This window comes from Leptonychotes weddellii, chromosome 6 (assembly GCF_054177405.1).
Source record: "Leptonychotes weddellii isolate Sample4059 chromosome 6, ASM5417740v2, whole genome shotgun sequence".
NCBI lineage: Eukaryota > Metazoa > Chordata > Mammalia > Carnivora > Phocidae > Leptonychotes > Leptonychotes weddellii.
In genome coordinates, this window is record NC_138374.1 from 57,680,537 (window position 1) to 57,696,274 (window position 15,738).

At 39.1% G+C, this 15,738-nt stretch overlaps 1 pseudogene; it reads left to right on the forward strand.

Moving 5' to 3' along the window:
• The first annotated feature begins 1,440 nt into the window (after nt 1-1,440).
• LOC115941938 (enhancer of rudimentary homolog pseudogene) lies at nt 1,441-11,347 on the forward strand (annotated as a pseudogene).
• The last annotated feature ends 4,391 nt before the right edge of the window (nt 11,348-15,738 follow it).

Here is a 15,738-nt window from a genome sequence, read left to right on the forward strand (position 1 = left end):
GAAATCCAGAGTGGAGATCCCCTTCAACTTTTAAAACGGAATGATTTCTATAATTAGTCTTCATCCTTCAGTGAAACATAATGCCAAATGTAAAATGAAATATAAACCTATTTTAGGAATTCTAAAATATTTATTTACTCCTCTATTAATTATATTCATTTAAAACTTATTTTATTCCAAAAAGGAGTATGGCTGGCTTACTGAATTATATATCGTTGTAATAACCTATATGGTATCATCTGCTGAACAGTCAGTGTAGAGTAAGGGGATTGTAGTGGGTAAGGCTGCCGAGAGCAAGTACAGAAACCACTCTGCTATTTAAGGGTAATTAATGCTCTCATGGAATCCCACAACAGGAATGCCTCCTTGGCCCTGTGAATGAATGGGATCAAGGACTGGAATGACCTCCCACTTCTGCTCCCCGCTGTGCACCTGCATCATTCACTTCCATTACAGAGTGTGGCACACGACAGAAGGAGGCATCTACAAAGAGCAACCACACATCTATACCAGCCAAAGAGGGACCAACTTCTCCCTCTAAGACCCAACTGGAAATTCCTGGGGAAAGAATTGGCCAAGCTTAGATCAAATGCCCATCTCTTGATCAATCAACTGTGGCCACAGTCCAGGAAAGGTGCTCTGACTGAAACGTGTGCTCTTCCCTCCTCTAATCAACTGTAACCTGTAGTCAGAGCCACACTGTGCAAAATGGCCCATGGGGGGACCACACACCCACTACTGCCTGAGGTGAGAAGAAAGAAATATTCCCGGAAAACAAAGCACTAAGATAACCACTGAAAAGATGTCCACCATAAGTCCCATAAAAGGAACCACTATTAAGTAATACAGTACTCATAAAACTTTAAGTAATGGCATAAATCTCATTAAAAACCCAAGCTAGAGGCTTTATGCACCCCCTCAGTCCACAGGGACATTTTGACACAATCAAAAGTGATCAAGCAAAACACACTGTATTTTCCCCTCTAATTAGCATCTTTCTTTGCCTCTCTCAGGGTGCTTATATGTGGTCCCAATAAAAGTCTGCGCATTCCCAAAGAGTTCTTCATCTGTTTCTCAGCATTTTTCTCTTTTGATTCTTGGACTTCATTTACTCCATGAAAGCACAACAGAACATCAGTGCAGATCCCTGTTTTTGCAATTGTTCTCTCTGCACAATTAGGCATAATAATTAAAGCATCCTTTTTGTCTGAAAGGCAATTAAAGTACAACTTTGGAAACATGCGACAATAATATTGAATAATGTTACATTTGTCAGTGAGGTCACTAAATGGGCAATAGATCTTAGAAGGCAAATGGTCTTTCCTTTGTAAACAGATCATTGCTGAGCTTACTTAAATGGCTCTAATAGGTCCCATATAGCACCGTAGCAGCTTGCTGTGTTTCTATTCCTTCAACAGAAGTGAACACTTTAACGGGCACATGCCCATTGACAGACTGACAAAAAATGAGTCTAAAACCACTTGGAAATCATCAGACAGACAAGTAAAAAGAAAGTATTACAGATTTTTAAAAAATAGTATTTAAAAGAAAGTCTCAGAGACAGAATGAAAGATGATACCCTACCAAATGTTTAACTCTAAATTGAAAGACATCTATGGCAACCATAAAGTAGCTACCAAATAAATGCAGTAACCCCTGGCCAACTCCACTTTGGCAACATTAGCTTTCCTTCACTGAACATCGTTGACTCCTCTACTCCCCACTAAAAGTAAGCTCCATGAGGGCATAAATATTGTCACCTTTGTTCAGTATATTATCCCCAGCACTTGAATTAGTGGTTGACAACAGGTGACACTCAAACTTTTGTGTGTGTTTTACTGTGTTCATTTCATTTTTTACTGAATTATAACATACCACAGAGAAGCACACATATCATGGGTGCAAAACTCACTACATTGTCACAATCTGCACACATGCAGCCAGAACCCAGAACCAGAGCAATAAACAAAACATTACCAGCACTTCAGAAACCCTTTTGTATCCTTTCCCAGTTACTATCCCCACAAGAATAATCACCATCCCCAATGCTAACATCATTCGTTTTGCTTATTTTTAGACTCTATAAACAGAACCACATAATGTGAACTCTTTTGTGTGTAACTTCCATTCAACACTACACTGGTGAGATTCATCAGTGTTGTCGGTAACTGTAGGTTATTCATCTCTCATCGTGTGAATGTGCCAGTTTACTTACCCATTCAACTGTTGATGGCCATTTAGGTGATTTCCAGTTTAGGGCTAATACAAATAGTGCTTTTATGAATGTTCCAGGGCGTATCTTTTAGCATATACATTTCTGTTGGATATATGCATAGGAGAGAAATTGCTATGTTATAGAGTACTTGTGTTTCCAGATTTATACATTAATATTTTAAACCATTAATAACATGAACATTAAAAGAACCTATATTTTACTTGAATTTGGGGTGAAATTAACACAGTTCAATACCTTGACTTCCACATGAAGAAACTAAGGGTCAAGTTCATTTAAGAGGGGCAGTAGAATGGAATGCACGCTGCTACCATCTTGCTATGTGGCCTTGAGCAAGAATATCCTGGCCTCGATTTCTTCACATAAATTGAGGAAATTCAATAAGATAATCTCAAAATCACTTCCACATTCCAGCTCTAAAATTCTATAACTCACTTGAGGCACAATTGTCAGAGTCATGACTAAAAGCCATGCTTCCAAACTCATATCCACGAATTTTAACTTCATATCAACCTTTCTTTCAGTGAGAATAATTATTGATATAATTATTTATTATCAACATGAAAAGTTAATCATATTAGCTAATATTCATCGAATGCTCTTTCCAAGTGTTTCTCAAGTACTATCTCATCAAATCCTGACAACAACTCATAAAGAGTTATTATACCCGCCCCCATTTAAAACAAGGAAACTGAGGACCCAGATGGCTAAATGCCCAGTCTAAGGTCACAGAGCCACGAAGTGATTGAGCTAGGTTCTTTTAGGCACTACGCATAAATAACTCTATGTGCAGTCATCTTTAAACCTAAATATCAAGTTCTTTTGCTATAACTTATAGCTGTTTCTAGACACTTGTTCCAATGGAAACTTGTTTCTCCTTAGATTCCTATATGTGACTTGTGACATACACAGTCTGAAATAAGTCACACTATAGCATTTTCTGTGGGGTGCTCCCAAGCCGGGCTTAGAACGTTGACAGTCAGATTCCTCACTGACATCTCTCAAGATCATCTGGTACTGATCTCTATCTTCAGCAACACTGGATGGGTTTCTTAACTCAGGATTTTATGAAGGCAGTAAAACTAATGAATCACAAATGTCTGAACCCATATAGGAAACAATGCTAAAGGAGATAGTAAAATTATGCATCATGATCTACCACAAACTATAAATATTATACATTGGGTATCTGATAGTAATGTCTAATTTCAGCTTGATAACAAGCTGGTGGAAGGAAACATTTAGTAATGTCATAAGTAAAGTATCTCTGCTCTGATACACTTCAGATTTTTGCTTCCATATTCTTTGGCCCTTCTTTTTTTTATGTTCCATGAAGATTTTCATAGGCTCTAAGTTTCCATTTTATTATGTACTAGATTCTTGGTTACTCAGTAAAGAGAATTCTCAGATCCTGTCTGAAATCGCTCTAATTGCTGGCTTTTCGTGAGGAGGAGGGGCTGTGCATCAGCTGATTTTGAAGGAGGCTTTGCTTTCAGTCAAAATACTTGGCAGTGATATGTCTATAGAGTATCTTGATATATGGAAATTGTCCCTTTATTTCTACACATAAGTATAATGTGGTTCACAATCCATTTCTTCTCTAGCTCATCTATACTGATCTATAACTGGACTTCCAACCAAATTCCATGATCTACATTTACATTTAGTCCTGCCCCAATGTTGAGGCTGGGTGTGGTAGGTAAGGAAGGGGCTTACCCTGTATAGTTTCAGGTAGGAAGGCTCTCTATTCCCTCTGCCCTTACAAATACTTTTTAGAAAATCATATCGTGCACACACATATCACCCTAATTACTACATAATCTCTCAACAAAGGCCATTCTGCTTAACTGTTTACTATATAAACAAGCTTGACTTTGCCATTATAAATATTGAGGATAGCTGTTCTACCTGGCCATTTTGCCATGGTACATGTAGACTTATATAACCTGGGGAGTGGTTCTAGTTCTCCATCTAAAGACATGTGAGTGTAGCACCCCAGTGAAAGCTACAGTCATGAAGATCACCTTCCCTAGATCTTTGTTCTTTGGTAATGTCTCCTGCCTGGGTCACTGGTCCACATGTGACCCCTATCAAAGTTCAGTAACTGCAGCTATTTCCAGGCCTTTCCTGCTACCTGTGATTCAGCCATTAGTAGACCTCACTGCCCTTACCTTGGTACTAATGACTGTGCAATTATTTAACATGTATGGGCTGACCAACAAATAAATGATTAGTAGTAGTAATTTTGATTAGCAGCTTTATCTTTCTGCAGAACCTCAAAACAGATCCAAACAAACTGTGGTCATTATCGGCTCAGGGACTGTACAGGTCAGCCCCCCCCAGAGGCAATCAGTCCTAGATTCCCTTCCTTGTTGCAGTGACTGGTGTTGGAATCATTATTTTTGCTTCCTAAAGTATAGAGGGAAAAAGTCAGTCCTCATGATTTGGAGGGAGGGAATAGGTAAAATATGAAGATCATGATCAAATCTCTTACCAACCAGGTATAAATTAAGAGACAAGAGCAGAGTGATGAATAAAGAGCCCCTTTCCCATACATTTGATCCCAGGCTGTCTACTACTTCTCTATCAGATTTTATAAACTAAGAGCCAGAACTGCAGGAAGATGGGAGCAGAGACACATTAATGGTGGACAACAGCAATGAAAACCACAGACTCCTCCTGCTGCAGTCCTCTAGAACTGCCTGCTTCTGACCCCTTCCACAACATAATTTGAGACAGCAGTATAGATCAGAAGAGGAAGCTATTTCATTGGAAGAAGGTACAATTAAAAATAAAATATGGATAGTCAATGAAGCTGAGGACATTGTCAAGTTCCTCAATTATGGAAATAGTCAAACTAACGAGGGGGGAACTGGAGAATGTTTACATGAAATGAAATGAGACCTCACAATTATGGCTACAGTTTGACCAAATGGAAGAGGGTGCATAACCCATTCTTTTTGTCCCGGACACAAGGCTCTTTCCCCACTCTAATGATAATATTATAGAAAATTTACATGAGAATAAGTGAAAAGAAAATGAAAAAAGAGGTCTGAGAAGGTGTATGAAAGGAGTTAATTACATAGAAAAAAATAAAGTTAGCAAGCAAAAGAATTTGAAATTTGAGAGTTAACATAAGCCCGTATTATGGAGAGTCTTCTGGGTACCATTGATCTGTTATTTCTCCCATAGTCTCTGTTGAAGTCTAAGTGGATAACAAATAATGTAGTTACATAACCATGTTTTTTCCCCCTTGTCAAGAACACTGCTTGAAATCAACCAGGGACTGAAGAGAGGGAAGGGTTTTCTCCTGGAGCCTTGTATAAATTGAGCTGAGATTGCAGTAAAATAGTCAACTGTGCCTTAGTTTGATCTACTTACCTGTACTATCATCTGAGGGTTAAGCCTGCCCAGAGTAGAGAGTAGAACAGATTTCATTTTCTGTGTACTTGAAATAAATCTTGGATTTCATGAGCAGTGAATACTTGCAATAAATCTCCTTTTACTTAAATTAGATTGTGAGATTGCTCTTTTTTACATACAAACAATCTGACAAAGATGGGGTTTTCATTAAAAACAAATTCTCCCATTGGGCAGAAACACAACATGTCATTGGATTTTAGTCAGAAAGCAGAAACCACTTGAGGTATTTCAAACAGATAGAATTTAATCTAAGGAACTGATTAAGCCAGTGGTGAAAAAACTAAGGAGCTGAACAGAAGATGATGAGACATCACAGAGATTGGCAACAGGAACAAGATGCCTCTGCCCTCGGGCTGGAGAAACACAGACAGGACACTGTGTTCCCAAATCCAGAAGCTGAGGTCACTGGGTATAAGGTGGAACCATAGTGGGCCTTACCAGGGGAGGCATAAAGAGAGACATTTTCTGGCTGATCTGGACCCACCCAGGAGGCTCAGAGATGCTGCCAGAGATGCCAAGAAGAGCAAAGAAGAGAGAAGTCTTCTCCCCTTCTTTACGTCTCCTTTATACCAGTGTACCCCATTGGCCAAGCCTACAGGGATATTAGAGGCCCGAGAAACATAGTTTCTTGTCATATAGAACAGAGCAGAGAAAGATAGAGTATGAATCTGAAAGTAAGCAAGCCAAGATCTGCCACACGTAGGCTTCAGGAAACACTCCATACCACACTAATAAACATCCTGTGACAAATCTAGGTGGTCTGGGGGCATGATAACAGAACTTTAATTTGTATGATTCTCCTTATATTTTTCCTTTTACCCATTTCATTCTGATCCTCAGTGTCTTGCCCCAGGGGTTTTTGTAAGATGTAAAACATAAGTTACTTGAAATAATATGCTCTCCTTATATAAAATAAATGCCTAAACCGGCTGCAGATGTTATACTAAAGGTACTAGAGGAAGAAGGAAGAGAGGGATTTACCCATGTGAGCAGCAAGCAGCAGAAGGGGAAAAATTCTAAACACTAGAGAGGGTAGAATACAGATGTCTTAGGGAATCAAACATTCATAAGCTATGGGGTGTTGACATCCCCCAGGGAGAAAGCATGCCCTTAGAGAAAGTGGATATGTGGTATCCCAGTGAAACCTAAAACCTAAGCACAGGAGACCCCTGCCTTGGCAAAGGGTCCCATGCCCTAAGCAGGGTCCAGATACAGAACAGCTTTCAGACAAAAAAGGAAGTACAAGCTGAACTATCATGTGTATCAAAAGGAGCCAATAAGTTTTGACTAATTCCCCATCCTGGCCTTCCCAACTCAGGTTTAACTTCAATATCTCAGCACCAGCAAAAAACAAATGGCACACTCAAAAAAGTTTAACTGAAAGAACTTAACAAGAGAACTATTACTTAAATCTTGAACAGGGTGGCACCTGGGTGGCTTAGTTGGTTGGGCGTCCAACTCTTGCTTTCAGCTCGGGTCATGATCTCAGGGTTGTAGGATCAAGCCCCGGGTCGGTTTCTGTGCCCTGTGTGGGATCTGCTTGGGATTCTCTTTCTCCCTCTCCCACTGTCCCTCCCCCTACTTATGCTCACTCTCTATCTTTCTCTCTCTGATAAATAAAATTTAAAAAAAAAATTTTTTTTTAATAAATCTTGAACAGGATTAAGGAAATCAACAAGGATGATGAAGCATAGTGGAGAAAGTCATTACACTCAAGGCCTAAAGTGGAAAAGGAAGAAAATGGTGTTACCACAGCCCCAAAAGAGCTGAAACCACAGAGCAAAAGCTTTCCACCAAGTAGTCTCAGTGCCTTAGGGAGGCACATTCACTGTTCCAACAATGGTGAGAGACAAGAAAAAAGTGAAAGAAATAGATATCCCAACTTTTTCTTTCCTTTTCAACTCTAGCTGCTACCTCTCTGCTTAAACCCATCTAGAAGTCAAAAAGCACAGCACATAAGCCCAGCTAAGGTAATCTACGGGTCCCAGGGCACAGAACAGACAGAGAAGTGCTAAAATTAGGAGAGGCTAAATAAAGAACAACCCAGAGAAAATCAAAATGCTAATTCAAAAAGATATATGCACCCCTATGTTTATTGCACCAGTATTTACAATAGCCAAGATAAGAAAGCAACCCAAGTGTCTATCCATAAATGAATGGGTAAAGAAGAGGGGTATATATATAATGGAATATTACTCAGCCATAAAAAGAATGAAATCTTGCCATTTGCAACAACAGAGGGTATAACACTAAGTGAAATAGTCACAGAAAGACAAATACCATATGATTTCACTTATAGGTAGAATTTAAGAAACAAAACAATGAAAAACAACAAAAAAAGAGACAAATAAAAAAAACTCTTAATATAGAGAACAAAGTGGTGGTTGCCTGGGGGTGGGTGGGTAGATGAAATAAGTGAAGGGGATTAAGAGCACACTTCTTATGATGAGCACTGAGTAATGTATAGAAGTGTTGAATCATTATATTATACACTTGAAACTGATATAACACTATATGCTAATTATATTTGAATTTTTTTTTTTTAATTTTAAGAGGAGGGGAGGATAAGGAAGGAAAGAATAACCAGCACCTGGCAGCTCCAGATTTTGTGGGGTCTGAGGTCTCTATAATTTGAGGGGCTTACTTAAAAAAATAACAATATATAATAAAAAATATAAAATTAGGTATGGAAGTGCATATTTGTTTATATCAAGAAGAGAAATCACAAAAAAACAAAGTTTAAATAGCTGACAAATACTCAACTATCTGAATCTGAAAAAAAAAGCAAATCCTTATTAATTAACTACTTAAGATACTTTTATAATATTTACCTTCTTTATAGTATTAGTTGTAATTTTTTCATCAATCTCTTTATATGAGAACACTTCCTAATACCAATTTTTTGTAATGAGAATAGAAAGATAATTTAATATTCTCTAGGGTCAAAATTTTTTATTATTGATAACTGGAATGCATAAACTATGCAATGTTACAAAAATGTTCTTATTGTTTGTAGTTCTGTCGTAAGTTTGTGCCCTACAAACACAGGAATTTTGATAAGTTCTATTTTGTATGATTACCATAAATTTTTAAATGTATGCTGCTTTTTAATTTGCTTATACTATCATTTGTATACATTATCAAATATGTTTCCCAACGGCAGAGCACTTCCATTTTAAGGAAGTATTGATGAGAACAGAATTCTCCACTAACAATTAAACACGTCTGATGACTGAAAGAATTTTCCAGAGATCAGCTTCCGCTTCCACACATTGCACACCTAGTTTTTACTCTAGTATCCCTGTTTCTCCTTCCAGGAACCAGAGAAGTAGTTCATACACTGATGGCAAGCAATGGCTTAACTGCACAAAAGTGACTGAAAAATCACATAAATATATCTCATTAAATTCAAACTAAATATCATAAACTCAATTTTCCCTAAGCTGAATCTTATAAAATCCTGAAATATGGTTAAGGGCAATACAGGTCAATGATGTTTGTAGACTTGCATTTGAATCAAAAGTCAAAATATACTCATGAATAATTTAAAAAAAATTATTACCTGACTCTGTTCACACAAAAGGTCTAGAAGCAATAACCAACTCAGGGACAAGGAGTGCCCCTAGTGTCCAGATTGTGGTTTCTAAATACCATTTCCACCAAAAAAAAAAAAAAATCCTGAAATGCTTGGAGAGATGACTGATTTCGGGTCTGGTGCAATAAGCTTATATAAGCCTAGAACATCCTGTCATACCAGAAAGCAAAGAGGCTATCCACATTCACGGGGGTCATGTGAAGAGATAATAAATAGGAGCCAAGTTAAAGGGTCTCCCACTGGCCAACGATGATAGTTTGTGCATTAAAAAGTGTAACTCTACTAGTTTGATAAAATTTGATAAAAACACATCAAATACATCTTTAAAAAAACTCTGAGGTCATACTGTTTTCCACAGTGGCTATAACAATTTACATTCCCTCCAACGGTGTACCAGGGTCCCTTTTTCTCCACATCCTCCCCAATACTTGTTATTTCTTGTCTTGTACACTAAAACTAACAGAAGATTGTGTGTCAACTATATTCAAATAATAAAAAAAAAAAAACACAAACATACAATACATGTCACACCAAGTAAAAAAAAAATCTATGAGATCATAGCGATATATTTTTTAAAAACATCATTGGGGGCGCCTGGGTGGCTCAGATGGTTAAGCGTCTGCCTTCGGCTCAGGTCATGATCCCAGGGTCCTGGGATCGAGTCCCACATCAGGCTCCCTGTTCCTTGGGAGCCTGCTTCTCCCTCTGTCTCTCTCTCTCTGTCTCTCATGAATAAATAAATAAAATCTTTAAAAAAAAAAAAAAGAAGAGAAAAAATAAAAACATCATTGGTTCCATTTGAAGGTTCGTCAGGGCACCAGCTTCTCATTATAAAATTTGACAAAGGGGTGAAAATTATCCTACCTTTCCTGTATTAACTATATTCCAGTGTAATCAAATAATTGACAAAAAAAATTATTCTTTATAGAAGAATTCCACTTAGTAATTACAGAAGGAATGATTGAATTCGAGTATCTCTATTTTGTAGCTTTGTAGCCCCTAATGAAATAATAGCTCTAGACAATGGTCATCCAGAGTTGCTAAAGCCATCTGAGGAAAGATGCATGGATCAGGCTGACAAGATCTGAAACTTCTGGTCAATCTTAACATTCCAAACAATAAAATAAGATAAAATACAAGACAATGAAAAGACAGTATGTCGAGCATCACATGCCTCTGAGTCTACAGCATCACTTATGAAATGTTCTACAAAAAATTGAACTTGAATATGATCAAGCATCTAGATATAACAGATGAACATGCCAAATGACGCCACAGGGATGCAATCAGCCAATCCCAGAGTGTAAGATATGCTATGGGGCACAAAATCCAGTTTCTTCAACAAATAAATGCATTAAAAAAGAAATGGAGGGGGGCGCCTGGGTGGCTCAGTCGTTAGGCGTCTGCCTTCGGCTCAGGTCGTGATCTCCAGGTCCTGGGATCAAGCCCCGCATCGGGCTCCCTGCTCGGCGGGAAGCCTGCTTCTCCCTCTGCCACTCCCCCTGCTTGTGTTCCCTCTCTCGCTGTGTCTCTCTCTTCAAATAAATAAATAAAATCTTAAAAAAAAAAAAAAAGAAATGGAGGGAGGAGAAAGGTTGCAGAGTTAAAGAATTTTAGGAAACACCAAGTGCGATGCAGGCGTGGACTTTAATAAATCAATTTTTTAAATGTTATGGAACAATAAGGTAAACTTAGTGAATACTGAAAGCATATTTAATGATATCAAAGAAATAGTATTGCACTGGTGCCATAGGAAGGATCAACAACAAGAGAGTTTGGGGCCACATCTTACACCATTTTGCTGGTACAGCCTACCAAGAGGCCAGAAGGCAGAACTTAGGCTGACCATGACTCTGTGAATGAAGGCATTGAGCATTTGTAAAATTATGAAGATCATCTGAAGAGACTCTCTATCACATATGGTATCAGTCAGTTGGTTGATTTTATCCATAACTTGGCAGACCTCAGCGGCCTTGTTTACGGAGCTGATCCCCAGGCGTACCCCCAGACATTCCCCTTTGTCTTAAAACAAAGACTGGATGAAAGAAAAGATCTACATGCTCCCCTGTGGGCAGACCCAAGAGGCCCGGAAATAGCTGAGTTGGAAGCACTGGGTGATGGGGGTGGGCTTGAAAACCCCTGTGGACAGTGTGCCGCGGTGGAAGTTTTGTGTTATAGTAATCCCGTTTCCATTGTGGTACACTCCAGCCAGGATTACATGTATTAGATGAAATGTGAGGATCTTGCTCAATCTGAAACCCCCATGGTCCCCTTTTCCCCCCTTTTGTTTAATGTAAGCATTTTTATAATTTAGATGGAAGTTGATTTTTGTCAGTTAATGTTGGTCCCAATCCTTCAAGCTCTCCATATCCGCTTTATAATATTCCACTGCACTAACCCTTCTTCAAGTTGGGGTGGGAGTGGTGACAGTTTAGTTGCATCTTCAAGATAAAATCTTAGTGAAAAACAAATAAATGTTCTTTAGGGTTTTGTTTTGTCTTGTTTTGTTTTTTAAGAAGAAATAGTGTTAAGGGGGTTGTGTTTTTTGGCTCTAACAATGATTTAAAAAATAGTGTCTTGTCTCTCAGAGATATATACCGAAATATTTAGGGATGAGGTAATATTATATCTAGTATTTACTTCAAAATTATCCAATAGGTAGTAGTAAGGCATAGGAGAGTCAGTGTAGATGAAACAGGACTGGCCACGTGCTGATAATAGTTGGACCTGGGCGAGAGGCATATGGAGGTTTATCATACTATTTTCCCTAATTTTTTAGATGCTCAAAACTTCCATAATAATTTTTTTTTTCAAAAAAGCAGCTCAAGAAAAAATGAATCTTCCAGAAGGTTCACTGAAACTGTGGAAATGCCACTTTCTTCTTATATCATGGAGAAGGAAGTCTACTTAGGCCTTCAAGTCTTCGGGCAGAGAATTTGATCCAACAGTGATTCCCTGCTCTCTTTCTAATTCCTAAATGTTGTCTGTAAGTGTCAAGCGCTCAAGGCCAACTCCATAATCATCACATAACATATGTCTACCTCACCACCGGTATTTGACAAAGATGAAAATCTTGTGTCAGGATATCCTGACTTAGTTGTGTGTAGCAGGACAAAAACCTTTCAGAACCCTGAACAGACTTTGAATTAACAGACCGTCCAGTATTACTGGAAGGCCGTGGCTGAGTGAGAAATAAATAAATAAAGCAAGCCTCAACAAGCAATCACTAAAAGGCACTTGGGTCATCCGCCCCTTGACAGATCTCTGAATGCTGGAGAGCTTAAGAACTCTGTCCTCTCGTAACTTCTCCCTGAAATAGCTAAAACGCTTCCTTCCTCTGCTCCCACCAGCCTCTGGAGTCTTTGCTTTACAGAAACTTAAGGCTCAAAGTTTCTACCCTTCCATCCCGATAAACTACAGAATTAATCAGGATTACAGAACCTTGAAATCCATACATAAGAATTTTTTTGTTTGAAGAGATCATGTGTTAGACAGTGACACCTATTGGTAAAGTGTAGTATTGTAAACTAGGACTACTGAATATTGTCATACAGTCAGATCTAACTCAGACACAATGGAAAAAAGCCACACTGAATCCATGGCAGGAAAAAAAATCACTTTAACATGCTTTTCTCACCTTCAAAGAGTCTAGGTAATTCATCCTAGACTAAAGGTGAGGTAGGTAGTTTCTCGACACTTATAGGAAGTACTTTTGATGAGCACAGCAAATATTCAGCCTGACGTGTAGTGATATTGCCTTAAGTTGCAATTAATTTTTTTTAATGGTGTTTCCAAAGTTCTTAAAGCCATTTTGTTCTCTTAAGTAGACAAACATTTCACAGCCCTATTTCAATGAATTTTTAAGTGAATTTTATTTCTTTTAAAATGACCCTATCTAAAAATTCACAAGTTCCAAGCTTGTGGAATCCAAATTAATAAAAAAATATATATTCTATACTCAAATTAGACAAAGGATTAGCAGAGTACATTTGAGCATTGTAAATGCTCAATGTGAATATGGGAAGAGGGGGCTTCTAAGTATAAAATAAATAACCTCCATCAATTATAGATAGGAAGGATGGATCCTCTCAGTAAGGGATCAGACTGTAGGAACAAAGATTAGGGAAACGTGCAAAGTAAAATTCCACCCAATTGTTTAAAATGCCCAGCCATCAACTTGATCCCTTCCCTCATCAAAAGTTCTTACTTTGTTCATTAGAATGATTTATATAACTCATAAAAATAATTTCTGTAATTTAGAATCATTTATAAATATGTTTACATTACAGTGTAAATATACATATGTGGTATAAATACATATTTAAGTATACCATAAAATCACATTGTAAAATAATTTTAATAATGAAATCAATGGGAAAACTAGATTCACTCGAAGTAATTTGTTTTATAAACCCCACTTGAGGGAATACGCCAACATATTGCACAGTGAGTGATGCCTCAAAGAAGTCCTCTTAAGCCTTAGGCTTCTCCCCGAAATAAAATAACTTCCCCTCCCTAACCTCTCAGTCATTTCCTTCCTAACTACTCAACAGCACTATAATGGGTGGTGTGAGGTTTTCTCAGGCTCAGTTCTGAACTCACCTTCCCCCACGTCTCCTCCTCAATCACTTCTCTCGGGAATCCTGGTCTTCTCCCCTCAGTGACACGGAAGCCTCACAGCACAAAGCAGCACTAACATTTTCTTTTCCTCTGTGGCTCTCTCCCCTCCCTCCCTACCTCCCTTCTCCCTCACCTTTTAATCAATGCCAGAGCGGCACTTTGAGGAATCCGCTCTCATGTCCTAAAGTCACTATGTGGCCAAGGTGCTTGATCCTACCAGAGCCAAAGGTACAGCAGGGACCCCGAAAGCCTTCACATCTCTGGAGGGCACGTGGGAAGCATGTATGTTCACTGTAGTCGATGTGGTAACTACACTAATTCTGTGACAAGAAATTTCAAATTGCAAAAAACCTAGCCTGGAAGGATTGGATGTAGAAGGAAAAAAAGGAAGAAAGAGACAACCAAGGCCCTGACCGATGCATACTTTGCTAATGCTTCCAAAGTCAGGACAGCCGGTTAATAACAGATCAGGAAGGCAACCGTGCAGTTAATTTTTACTTTCTATGCCCATCATCAAAGCATGTTTAATGGGATCCTGCATGGGGCAGGAGGGCCCTTGCTAAAATTAAAATCACGAAAGCCTGGCCATCTGTGAGAGTTAAAGGAATATGAAAAGAGTCAGAGAACAAAGGAGCAACTCCTAGAATAAAGAAACATTATTTAACTCATAACTGTTTTTTTGGTTTGTCCTTGTTTACCGTAGGATTGTGGGGTAGAAGAGTTCAGAATCTTTAAATAAATAAAACATTACAGTCATGCTGAGTTATTCAAGTCATTCACTCAGGGAGTCAACTCCAAGAGAGTTAATTGGAGTCACTTGGGGATGAGCAGGCTACACTTCCTATAGAAGCCGAGTGAAGCCTCAGACAAAGCAGTTGTTGGAAAAGTCAGGGCAAGGCTAGTGGTTCGTGAAGACAAATTAGTTGAGCCTGAGACAGCTTGGTGAGCTAATGCAGATCCTGAGGAGCAGGATCTTAGCGAGCAGATTCAATGTTTTACTTAAACACCAGGATGCTGGTTACCAAGGGCTGAGAACTCTATCAGCTGGAGAGGCCCAAGGTTGTTATCCTCTTCACAAAAAGGCAGGAATAAATCAGTGGTTCTCAAAATGTGGTCCTGGGACCAGCAGCATCAATCAGCATCCCCTGGAAGCTTGTTAGAAATGGGAATTCTCGGGCCTCACCCCTACACACTGAAACAGAAATGCAGATGGCGGTGTTTGCAGAAGTCCACCAGGTGATTCTGAAGGATATTCAAGTATGGGAGCCACTGGAAGAAACTCCTGGAATAAATGACAGAAATGGTTCAAGAACTTTGTTACAGATAAATAGGGACACAACCAGTCTCTCCCTTCCTGCCTGGCTTCACCCTGGTCCAGGCCACCACAGCCTCATGCCCAGACACCTACAAGAGCCACTTCTCTCATCTCCCCATCTGGCTCCGGCTCCTCCAGTCCATTTCCCACAGTGTCCTTGAAATTACAGATCAACTAGTGTCATTCCCTTGATTAATACCCTGCAGTAGCTTCCCATAGTATTTAGGAGCGGGCCCAATTCCTGACCTGACTTCTGCTCTGGTGCCCCAACACTCTCCCAAGCTTGAATCTCATTGTACCCTAGGCTCCAGACAATTTGAGTTGCTTTTAGGTCCTCAAATCCAACTTCCAGGCCATGATGCATGCTGTTTCTACCACCTGAAACACTCTTTCCATGTCTCTTCATCAGGCCAATCTGGAGGTGACTTGGTGGGAAGAAGAGAAAACCCACAGGGGTAAGAGTCATTCAAGAGAGAGGGAGCCGGGAGAGAGAGGAGAAAGGAAAGAAACTTACCCAAAAGAGTGCCAGGCCGTGCTGTGAACTAGGTGCAT